At 39.1% G+C, this 13033-nt stretch overlaps 1 protein-coding gene across 7 annotated transcripts in view; it reads right to left on the bottom strand.

Annotated features, from left to right (window-relative positions):
- atrx (ATRX chromatin remodeler) overlaps positions 1-13033 on the bottom strand; it is a 245380-nt gene that overhangs the window by 19603 nt on the left and 212744 nt on the right. The window lies entirely within an intron of this gene.

Below are 13033 nucleotides of genomic sequence, written 5' to 3'. Positions count from 1 at the left end.
ACATCTTTCTGATAGGAAGGAGATCAGAACTACATGCAATATTCCAACAGCGGCCTAACCATTGTCCTGTACAGCCGCAACATGACCTCCCAACTCCTGTTCTCAATACTCTGACCAATAAAGGAAAGCATACCAAACAGCTTTTTCACTATCCTATCTACCTGCGACTCCACTTTCAAGGAGCTACAAATCTGCACTCCAAGGTCTCTTTGTTCAGCAACACTCCCTAGGATCTTACCATTAAATGTATAAGTCCTGCTAAGACTTGCTTTCCCAAAATGCCCTACCACGTGATTACTGTTAGGAGGTCTACACACAACATCCTCAACTGACCTCTTGCCTTCATTGTTCCTCAACTCTAACCAGACTGCTTCTATGTCCTAATTTTCTGATCTTTGTCTTTTTATTTGCTGGAATGCATCGATTCTGTGCTTTCTGGAATATCCTTTAAAATATTTGCCACAATACTCTACTAATAATAATAATATCCCTTAATACTCATTGTCAGTTCACATTTACCAACTCCACTTTCATACATTTGTACTTGCCAGTGTTTAAATTCAAAATAACACACTTGGATCTGCATTTCTCTCCCTTAAACTGTCCTCAAATTTAAAACATATTATGCTTACTGCTACCCAGGTCAAAACCAGATCTAGTTCAGTCTGCTCTCTGGCTGGTGCCACAAAATTTCTAAGAAATTGTCCCAAAAACATTTTACAAATTCCTCAATTAAACTACTTTTTCCAGTGTGATTTTTCCCATCTGATTACTGATGAGAAAGGCCATCGAGAGTTATGGGGAGAAGGCAGGAGAATGGGGTTGAGAAACAGCAGCCACGAATGAGTACAGTGAAGACCTGAAGGGCCAAATCGCTTCATTCTGTTTTTGTGTATATAGGTTAGAATCCCCCACAATAATACTTGCGTCCTTTCAACAAGCTCCTATTATTTCTTCCTTGATATCCTGCCCTACCACGTATTTACTGTTAGGAGATCTACACACAACATCCATAAGTGACCTCTTGCCTTCATTGTTCTGAAACTCTAACCAGACTGCCTCCATATCCTAATCTTCTGTTTTTAGGTTGTCTTTGTCTATTATGATAATATCATCTTTAATTGACAGTCACTTCTCCATCTTTTCATAACTTCCCATCCTTTCTGAAAGTCATACACCCTTCAATATTCAGGACCCAATCTAAGTTAGCCTGCAGCCACACCTCAGAAATGGACACTAGATCATACTTATTTTCTCAATTTGGATTACTAGTTCATTTGTTTTGTTTGAAATACAGTGCTTTCAGCTGCCCTTTATCTTTTATTTTTGCAACTTGCAATCTTCGGATTTGCTTTTAAATTTGCATTTTTTTTGTTCCTTCCTTTCATTTTGTCTGTTTATCATTTCGCACAGGACTTCCCTCCTTTGTTGAGTTTTCCCTAATCTGATTCACTAGTGTTACAAATTTGGCCCATGCCTCCAATTTTCATTTAAAACCTGCTCTAACTCCTCTAATTACGTGGTTTTCAAAAACACCAACCCCAGTATTGTTCAATGTAGTCCATTCCAATGGTACAGGTTAAGAGACTTTCCCCAGTACTGGTGCCAATGCTATTCTAACTCAGAACTGACTTCTCCCACATCAGACCACTCTTCACTGCAAGCTGATTGCTGTTCATTTTTCCCAGTTTGCCGTACTGTGATTTGATGATGACACACATGGATCCTACCCAACTTCCCGATAGCACAGGTTCAATCATAATTCATGAAGTCATCAAATAACCTGGCCAATGATCTCCCACGGAAGGCTGACAATTGCCAGTAAAAAAAATTTTCAAATACAAGACATCAATTTAAATTCACAGCATGTGGCACAACTCAAAGTGTTTTTTTCTAAAAATATTTGATACTTCGAAAGTGTTTGCTTATTCATTTCATTTGTATTAGCCAAATTTTCATTTATTTTCTTTGCTGCTACTCATTAAGAAACAATACTTGTCAGGAGCTTAAGAAATCATAAGGGCAGAGAAAAGTTACTCATTAGAGATTTTGGGTGCAGCCATCAAATGAGAGACTGAACAATTGTTAATTTATGTCCATTGATTGTTATCAGGAACCTCGTAGAAACTATTCAAATTCACAAAACACCAAGCTAAAACAGGCAGATGATTGAGGAAACACCTTGCAAACTAAAAAGTTAGATGAAACACCATAGGCTGACAGTGGGGGAGAAATTTAATACTGACAAGTATAAATAGCTGCAGAGAGGAGAAAAAAGAGGCAACATAAGGATTCGATAAATATTTTAAAATAGTTAAGGGTGAATCAGAAAAGAGATCTTGATTGACAAAGCAAATGCTGTACTAGATAGTCGAAACAGTCAGAACAAATCTCTTTCTCAAACTAAGTTTGCAAACTTACTTTTACAAACAAACCTTCTCCATTAACTGCAAGCCTCATTCCAGCAATTTTTAAACTGAACTAGACTTTGCAAGCTGTTTCCAGTCCAATTCCAAGGTAAGCTTCATACCCCATATTCTCTCCATCCCAGTAATGTCTTTGTTTTGCCTCCATCGATCCTACTTCAGTTCATCCCTCATTGGAACTCCCAACATAATAGTTTTAAGAAAATGAGACAAAATCCATTTTAAGTGCCACTATGATCAATCGTCTAGGTTTCTCATGGCAGCATGTGGATTAATCTTTTATTCTTGGATAATCCAGAACATTCCTAGAAGATTGACAATTGTGCTTTCAGCTGTGGAGACACCTGGAATTCCCTCATTCCTTCTCCTCTGTTAAAGCCAAATTAAAAATCGTGCTTGGAACAAGCTTTCAGCCCTAGTCTTTCCTCCTTTTGCTCGGCATTGATTTTCCATTTGTCACTGTAGCAACAAGGGACATTTTGTCTTCATTACAACAGTGGATATACTTTATAATAATTAAATTGGTGATACAGATTCTTGGGATGTTCAGGGGTAATGAAAGGTGTGATATTAGTGCTGTTTCTTCTTTCTCTCTGCACAAGATAATTCTAGCACTGTTGTAATAACTTATTCTAGTAACTGAGACACAGATAAGGAAGCCCCAGTACAATCACAGGAAGTTATGAGTTTGATGTCCAGCATCATGGGATTGATGTACAGAAAAAAGCCAAAAGAAACTTTTTTTTTTCAGCCATGAATGATATTGGAGTACAAAATAAGGAGTTACTTTGAAACATTAATTTTAGAATTTACTTCCAATGAAACATTTTTAGAAGGCAGTGGAGGCACAGGCTAAATAGAAAAACTTAGGAATCAAGTGAGAATGTTCATCATGGACTCTGGGTACAGGAGAGGAAGCAAAAGACAAATCATTTGAGGAAAAGTATGTGATGGAATAAAACTGTGTTTCAATCTGTGTTTCAACTCAAATACCATTTTCCCTTAAGGTCCATAAATGTTATTCTCCCACAGCTGGGATCTCTCCCCAGAACCACCCAATTTGAATCCATTAATTTTGCTTCAACCCAATTTAGTAGCAAAGCACCCCAAGTTAATGATAAGCCACATTCTACAACCTTGATGGACTATCCTTACTCATGAGGCAGAACTTGATAACACCATCTTTTTTCACTGCATTGTTACTGTCAGGATCTCATCTTGACCTGTTTATTCACCACCTCGCCGACACACAGCAACATGAACCACAGAGTTATGGTATAAGTTTTGAAACATGACGATACCAATCTCTACCTTTCAACCATTTCTTCAACTGCCTCAAATGCTGTCAAAACAGGGTATTACCAACCTACAAAACTCCCAACCCATTGCTACTGATTTCTTCCCTCTTCAGGAAAATGTCAAACAGCAAAAATATTGTAATTGTGGCAGTCTGTTCAACTACAAGACTGCATTTATTTCAATGCAACCAGCCTAACAGGGAAGGCAGATGAACTCACGGCATGGTTAGAAACATGGGACCGGGATATCATAGCAATTACAGAAATGTGGCTCAGGGATGGACAGGACTGGCAGCTTAATGTTTCAGGATACAAACACTACAGGAAGGACAGAAAGGGAGGCAAGAGATGGGGGGGGGGGGAAGAGGTGGCGTTTTTGATAATGGATAGTATTACAGCTGTACCAAGGGAAGATATTCCTGGAAATACATTCAGGGAAGTTATTTAGGTGAAACTGGGAAATAAGAAAGGGATGAACAGCTGAGTGGGATTGTATTATAGACCCCCCAACAGTCAGAGGGAAATTGAGAAACAAATTTGTTAGGAGATCTCAGTTATCTGTAAGAATAATAGGGTGGTTATGGTAGGAGATTTTAACTTTCCAAACATAAACTGGGACTACCATAGTGTTAAGGATTTAGATGAAGAGGAATTTGTTAAGTGTATAAGAAAATTTTCTGATTCAATATGTGGATGTACCTACTAGAGAATGTGCAAAACTTGACCTACTTTTGGGAAACAAGGGCAGGGCAGGTGATTAAGGTGTCAGTAGGGGAGCACGTTGGGGCCTGCGACCATCATTCTATTAGTTGTAAAACAGTGATGGAAAAGGATAGACCAGATCTAAAAGTTGTTGAAGTTCTAAACTGGAGAAAGACCAATTTTGACGGTATTAGGCAAGAACTTTCAAAAGCTGAGTGGGGGCAGATGTTCGCAGGTAATGGGACGGCTGGAAAATGCGAAGTCTTCAGAAATGAGATAACGAGTGTCCAGAGACAATATATTTCTGTTACGGTGAAAGGAAAGGCTGGTAGGTATAGGGATTGCTGGACCACGAAAGAAATTGAGGGTTTGGTTAAGAAAAAGCATATGTCAGGTATAGACAGGATAGACCGAGTGAATCCTTCGAAGAGTATAAAGGCAGTAGGAGTAAACTTAAGAGGGAAATCAGGAGGGCAAAAAGGGGACAGGAGATAGCATTGGCAAGTAGAATTAAGGAAAATCCAAAGGGTTTTTACAAATATATTAAGAACAAAAGGGTAACTAGGAAGAGAAAAGGGCCCCTCAAAGATCAGCAAGGCAGCCTTTGTGTGGAGCCGCAGAAAATGGGGGAGATACTAATTGAGTATTTTGCATCAGTATTTACTGTGGAAAAGGATATGGAAGATATAGACTGTAGGGAAATAGATGGTGACATCTTGAAAAATGCCAATATTACAGAGGAGGAAGTGCTGGATGTCTTGAAATGCATAAAAGTGGATAAATCCCCAGGACACGATCAGGTGTACCCTAGAACTCTGTGGGAAGCTAAGGAAGTGATTGCTGGGTCTCTTGCTGAGGTATTTGTATCATCGATAGTCACAGGTAAGGTGCTGAAAGACTGGAGGTTGGCTAACGTGGTGCCACTATTTAAGAAGGGTGGTAAGGACAAGCCACGGAACTATAGACCAGTGACGTCGGTTGTGGGCAAGTTGTTAGAGGGAAGGCAAGGACTGATTCGGGATAGTCAACATGGCTTTGTGCGTGGGAAATAATGTCTCACAAACTTGATTGAGTTTTTTGAAGAAGTAACAAAGAAGATTGATGAGGGCAGAGCTGTATATGTGATCTAAATGGACTTTAGTGAGACGTTCAACAAGGTTCCCCATGGGAGACACGTTAGCAAGGTTAGATCTCACTGAATACAGGGAGAACTAGCCATTTGGATACAGAACTGGCTCAAAGGTAGAAGACAAGAGGGTTGTTTTTCAGACTGGAGGCCTGTGACCAGTGGAGTGTCACAAGGATCAGTGCTGGGTCCACTACTTTTCATCTTTTATGTAAGTGATTTGGATGTGAGCATAAAAGTATAGATAGAAAGTTTACAGATGACACCAAAATTGGAGGTGTAGTGGACAGTTACAACGGGACCTTGATTAGATGGGCTAGTAGGCTGAGAAGTGGCAGATGGCATTTAATTCAGATAAATGCAAGGTGCTGCATTTTGGGAAAGCAAATCTTAGCAGCACTTATACGCTTAATAGTAAGGTCCTAGGGAGTGTTGCTGAACAAAGAGACCTTGGAGTGCAGGTTCACAGCTCTTTGAAAGTGGAGTCGCAGTAGATAGGATAGTGAAGGCAGCTTTTGGTATGCTTTCCTTTAGTGGTCAGAGGAAGGTGGTCACATTGCGGTTGTATGGGACATTGGTTAGGCTGCTGTTGGAATAATGTGTGCAATTCTGGTCTCCTTCCTATCAGAAAGATGTTTTAGATTAGATTAGATTCCCTACAGTGTGGAAACAGGCCCTTCAGCCCAATGACCCTCCAAAGAGTAACCCACCCAGACCCATTCCCCTAACTAACGCACCTAACTGTATGGACAATTTAGCATGACCAATTCACCTAACCTGCACAGCTTTGGACTGTGAGAAGAAACCGGAGCACCCGGAAGAAACCCACGCAGACAGGGAGAGAATGTGCAAACTCCACACAGACAATTGCCTGAGGCTGGAATTGAACCTGGGTCCCTGGTGCTGTGAGGTAGCAGTGCTAACCACTGAGCCACCATGCCACCCCCATGTTGTGGTACTTGAAAGGGTTCAGAAAAGATTCACAAGGATGTTGCCAGGGTTGGAGGATCTGTGTTACAGGGAGAGGTTGAATAAGCTGGGGCTCTTTTCCCTGGAGTGTTGGAGGCTGAGGGGTGACCTTGGAGGTTTATAAAATCATGAGGAGCATGGATAGGATAAATAGACAAAGTCCTTTCCCTGGTTGGGGAGTCCAGAATGAGAGGACATAGGTTTAGGGTGAGAGGGGAAAGATATAAAAGAGACCTAAGGGGCAACTTTTTCAAGCAGAGGGTGGTACATGTACGGAATGAGCTGCCAGAGGAAGTCGTGGAGGCTAGTACAATTGCAACATTTAAGAGGCACCTGGATGAGTATATGAATAGGAAGGGTTTGGAGGGATATGGGCCGGGTGTTGACTAGATTGGGTTGGGATATCTGGTCGGCATGGACAAGTTGGACTGAAGGGTCTGTTTCCGTGCTGTACATCTATATGACTGTATCTGTTCCATGATATAAAAATGAATAAATCTGGCTTCAATAACAATTAATTCAGGTGCTTATGATTCTGACATTTGCAAGCAAACCTTTTTGTTCAACATGAGCTACTTTAAAACCAAAAACTGAGTTCTGAAAGCAGTAAAGGCCTACAAATATACAACAATGGTTCAAACAAACTGAACACATAATAAAGATGACTGGCTGTACAGTTAAAAAGCTGCAGATTTCTTTTCCCTTTCAGAATGGGGAATAGCATGGAGACATTTTCTTTAAAAGTAAAACTTTAACATGCAATCAACAACCTCTTTTCAATACCTAATGATTTCAATTGCCAGATAGATGCTATCAAGAACATTGAAATTTTCTTTCTGCCATCTTTTAGTTTTGGATGTACCTGTCAATCATGAAAACATTTAGTTTGAAATATTATCTTTAAGCAATTTTGCCAAACCTACAGTTTTTTTTTGATCATGACTGGGTTTTACCTCACTGACCAATCCCTCTTAACTGTAAAACCAAACTTACACATTTTGGGGTAAATGAGGTTTTAAAAGAGTTTTGTCTGAAAACGACATTTCACTTACTACCGGAATCCACCACACCTTAATGAAACTAAACCTAATAATGAGTGCATTGTTTAAGTCATCTCAATTTTAACACCAGATATAGAGGCCCTGGTCTTCCACTCACTATTGAAGAAGCAATATCTGATGCTGACTGTGACTTAATCTGTCCATTTACACTGAAGCCTTTCCACCTTCTGATGTTTGCTGCAGTAGGGATGAACTTATGTACATAGTTGGAAGGTTAATTTTCAAGTATAATTCCAGGACAGCCACATCTCCTTCTCTCATCACGATCTGAAGATAGATCTCTCAGGATCTGTCTGAGAGGATGGACACAATGTCTGATGAGTGGAGTGCTTTGACACGAGTTGATTTACTCAAGTTGCATTTGTTTTACAACTGTTATAAAAAGCTCCAAATAAATTCTTCTAAGTAAAGCACAAACGAGTTTTGGACTCTAGCCAAGTGATCACATTGCTATAGGACTGATCAATCAATGCAGTAAGGTTAAAACTAGTAATAAACTTTCCACGTACATGTCACAACCTTGCGCATTTTGGGACTTTAAGGTCCCAATGGGCACCAGTGATTTAGTTGAGTTGGAGGCCTCTGTCCATTTGGGAAGATTTAAGATTAGATTTAAATGTTGTTGTAAAAAATTGCATCTTATTCTCACTATTCCCATTGAAAATTATATTATTTTCCATATTTATGGACAAGGGCATTTATTTTCTAGCCCTACCTGCCGTCCAGAAGGTGGCAGTTAATCTGTCTACTTGCCAGTTTGTAGCGAGGTGGGAAGTGGGGTGGGTGGAGGGAGGTGTTAGGAGAGGGGAAGAGAGTTTTAAACCATTGTGTTCTTTTTGCAAGGGAGCACAGGAACCTCAGAGAATAGATATCGAATAGCATTCACAAATTGCTTCAAAAATGCTTCAGCAGAAAGATTTTTCCATTAAGGTGCAGAGTTGGGAATTTTCCCAGTATTAGAATATTTGTCTACAAATCAATTACCCTCATGAATCAATTACTCAACAAACTAATTATTAGATAGATATTTAGTAGATATTTAATGCAAGATCTAGAGGTTCACCTCTACTACAATACAATATCGAAGTAAATCGTCTGGGTCAAGCCTTAAAAGGTACGTTTGCATTTCATAACCTAAGACTAAGACATCGCAAGTACCAAGAGGTAAGTGTAAAGGAAATAACTCTTTGTAATTAGGGAAGCAAAGTCCCTAGAGAATTTCCTCATGTTGTCTTGAGCGTAATATTGCTTCTGTGATGCAGATTACTTCTCAGGAAACAAATTGTTGGATTGAACTCTCAATTACTTGCATCATTTAAAGAGAACAGTGTCAAGGGCAGGAACTTCCGTGCCATTCACATTTTTACTTGACAGATGTCACTGGTATTTTCCTACTCTTCTAATCGAAACAGGAGAACTGTAATGGCTTAAATGGCCTTCCCTTAACCTTTGAAGTGCTCTTCATTGATCCGGTAACTTAAGAGATCAGCATAAATGCATCAACCAAATCGTATCACTGACCTAACAAGAAATTTTTGATGCATAGGAAGAAGCATTCCAGTTTTGACTAATACAGAACTCATTCATGAACTTTAAATACTATACCTGCCAATATCTAAGACTGGTAAAATAAAGATCAGTGAAACAAAAAGATTACATCAAAAAGTTTATTTATCCTTTCACCAAAATGTTCCCTACTCTTTCAACTGCCACACTTCTTGCTTCCAACAGAATATTAAACAAAGCACATATAAATGTGATTTTGCTATTTTTTGTACCATTCACCAACAGGATAAATCACTGTAGTTGCACCAGGGTGAGCAGCAAAGAGGGTGCTTGCTTACAGCTTTGCTATTTGGGTGTTAATTTTCCTGCTGAGAACTCTAATGGACATGAAGTTACCAGAGGTTTTCATATGCATACTGAGAAGACAACAATTATTTACCTATTCAAGACAAGGCCACCAATTTAATATTGGGAATTTTACCCAAAAGTCAAAAAGCTTTCACTTATACTGACAATGGTTTCAAATGAGAATTTGTCAGTAATTCCAGAGCTTTGAACGTCAAAAACAAATCTACTGCAAAATCCTCAAACCACTAAGGGAAAGGTTACTGACTGATCCTCTCAGCAATTCAGAGATAACTTACAACACTGTCAAAACAAATGTTAAATGAGGTTAAAAATGAGCCATAGGATTTTGTATCAAGTGTTGGCTAAAAGAACATGGAACATCTGTTTAAGTGTTATATTGCGAGTAAACCACATGTTTTGGAGTCAGGAAATTTGAAACTATATCCAAAATATAAATTACTTTTTGGTAAGTGCTGGAGCAAATACCACAAATTATGGTTAGACAATAATCTCTTTCAGAGGTCAACTAGATCATCTGTAATTCAGCATAGTAAAAGCAAGTTAAACTAAATCAATTCTTCACTGAATAAATTTTAAAACTCTTCCATTTTTCACTTGGTTTTATGATTAGATTAAAAGACAAGTGTAGAAACAAATTAATTGAACAAAATCTCATTATGCCCCTTTCATGCTTTAATTACTGCAACGCAACAATTAAAACAAATTCCTACATTTAAGTGACTGAAGGTAATTTCACAACTTTGCCATCAATTACATAATGGAAGAAACTCAAATGGATATTGCAAAGTGGTAGATGATTCAAAAATTCCAACTTTCCATCTTGTGCATACAGTAAAACAATATCAAAAGCACAAATTAAGAGACAGACAATATAACCAGAATTAATATTTTGATTGGTTTTTGATGTTAGCAGCTTGTTTTAGACTTTTGCTTGTAAAGACATAATAGGTAACAAGCCACACATAAAGGAGGTTCCATTGTAATTAGAGTCAAGATTAATGGGCTGCTGGAAAAGCACAGCAGGTTTTGCAGCATCTGAGTGGGAGAATCGACGTTTCGGGCAAAAGCCCTTTAAAAACGTCGATTCTCCTTCTCCTCAGCTGCCACCTGACCTGCTGTGCTTTTTCAGCACCACTCTAATCTTGACTCTGATCTCCAGCATCTGCAGTACCCACTTCTCCCTATAATTAGAGACAGTCTACCGAATAAAAGTTCTTTTAACTTTATTTTGTGCTAAAAATTTAAAACAATAATCCTTAGGTTTAAAATAAAACTTGTGCTATACAAAATAAATCCAAAAGTACCATTTACAGACAAGTACCCAGTTGCTTTTCATGTTGAAATTCACATACTACAGCAGAATGCATTTTTTCTACAGGATATCCTGTGCCATTTTTCATGCCACCACTTTTGAAAGTTCCCATACGTCTTTTTGTTTGAGCTTTAACATGCCCATACATTATTCAATGGTGTGAGAAAACTGTTTGTTTGCTCTTCACGTTCTACTCAACTTCCAAAAAGGCAACTTATATTCAATATTACAAGTGTCAGATTCTTAAGTGTCTCTCAAGGTGAAATATATACAAATGAAAGGACTCCCTGCACTGGCATCAAAATGTTCCAACTTGAATTTGTGCCACAGGGTTGATAAACTTCACAAAAAAAAATCCAGTAGAGTAGCTCTAGGAGGAGAATATTTCTGCCTGACAGCAGACATTAAATGTTAAACAGGCGAGAGAATCAAAGTCTCCATATAATCATAATTGATGCACTGCATTAGAAGTAGAACTAAAGTAATTTTACTGCAGAATGATCCAGCTTTTCAAGCTGCAAAATATCCCAAAAGTTGAAAATGCTTTAATAGCTCTTGTAAAGTGCTTGGTAAATGTGCTGTAAAACATGGGAACAAATTAAGTAATTTGGAAGATTGAGAGACAAGATCGAAGACTCGTTTGAGAAATCAAATCTCCTCCTTGGGAGTCGTCAAACTTAATTCCTCAATACTTTCATTTATTCTTTCTTTACAAAGGCGCTTACTTTAGATGCAGAATTTGTTAAGTATAATGGTTCTTGAAATGAGCGACACTTAGCTGGAAATAACTTTCCTTCTTCGCAAACATTGGTTTAAAATGTGTATTTTATTATATTAGAAAAAGGAATTATGTCAAAAATAGAATTAAAAACAAACTCTACGTTTTGATCCGTACTTCAGTAAAAAGTACCTATATGTTATTTATAAACTTATCACAAATCTTGAGCTTAGCAGGTCCAATTAATACTGCATTGCACGTATACAAAATACTGCAAATGGAATTGTCATAATACACAAAATCTATTTGGGACTAGAGTCATAGAGATGTACAGCATGGAAACAGACCATTTAGTCCAACTCGTCCATGCCACCCAGATATCCTAAATTAATCTTCACATTCACAGACCCATCCTGATGAGTTTTAAATTTGTAATTGTACCAGCCTCCACCATTTCCTGTGGCATCTCATTCCATACACGCATCACATTGTGAGAGAAAAAGTTGCCCGTTAGGTCCCTTTTAAATCCTTTCCCTCTCACCCTAAACCTGTGCCCTTTATCTCTGGGCTCCCCAATCTCAGGGAAATGACCTAGTCTATTTACCCTATCCACGCCCCTAATGATTTCATAAACCTCTATCAGGTCACTCCTCAGCCTCTGACACTACAGGGTAAATAGCCTCAGCCTATTCTGCCTCTCCTTATGGCTCAAGCCCTCCAACCCTGGCAACATCCTTGTAATTCAAAGTTTGGGAGAAGATTTGTAGCTCGGGTGCTCGTTGTTGTGGTTCTGTTCACCGAGCTGGGAATTTGCGTTGCAAACGTTTCGTCCCCTGTCTAGGTGACATCCTCAGTGCTTGGGAGCCTCCTGTGAAGCGCTTCTGTGAGGTTTCCTCCGGCATTTATAGCGGTTTGTCTCTGCCGCTTCCGGTTGTCAGTTCCAGCTGTCCGCTGTAGTGGCCGGTATATTGGGTCCAGGTTGATGTGTTTGTTGATAGAATCTGTGGATGAGTGCCATGCCTCTAGGAATTCCCTGGCTGTTCTCGGTTTGGCTTGCCCTATAATAGTAGTGTTATAAACACTATGAACACTACTATTATAGGGCAAGCCAAACCGAGAACAGCCAGGGAATTCCTAGAGGCATGGCACTCATCCACAGATTCTATCAACAAACACATCAACCTGGACCCAATATACCGGCCACTACAGCGGACAGCTGGAACTGACAACCGGAAGCGGCAGAGACAAACCGCTATAAATGCCGGAGGAAACCTCACAGAAGCGCTTCACAGGAGGCTCCCAAGCACTGAGGATGTCACCTAGACAGGGGACGAAACGTTTGCAACGCAAATTCCCAGCTCGGCGAACAGAACCACAACAACATCCTTGTAAATCTTTATGAGCCCTTTCAAGTTGCCCAACATCCAACTAATGTCATAATATTTTAATTACATGCCAATGAAATCATTAGTTGCGCATTTCACATTACACAGATTTTCAAAATAATTCAAATAGTTTCTTTCAGGGTTGCCAAGCAGAACCAAAG

The sequence above is a fragment of the Chiloscyllium punctatum genome, chromosome 25, assembly GCF_047496795.1.
Source record: "Chiloscyllium punctatum isolate Juve2018m chromosome 25, sChiPun1.3, whole genome shotgun sequence".
Taxonomy (NCBI): domain Eukaryota; kingdom Metazoa; phylum Chordata; class Chondrichthyes; order Orectolobiformes; family Hemiscylliidae; genus Chiloscyllium; species Chiloscyllium punctatum.
This window is presented reverse-complemented; position numbering and strand designations above follow the sequence as displayed.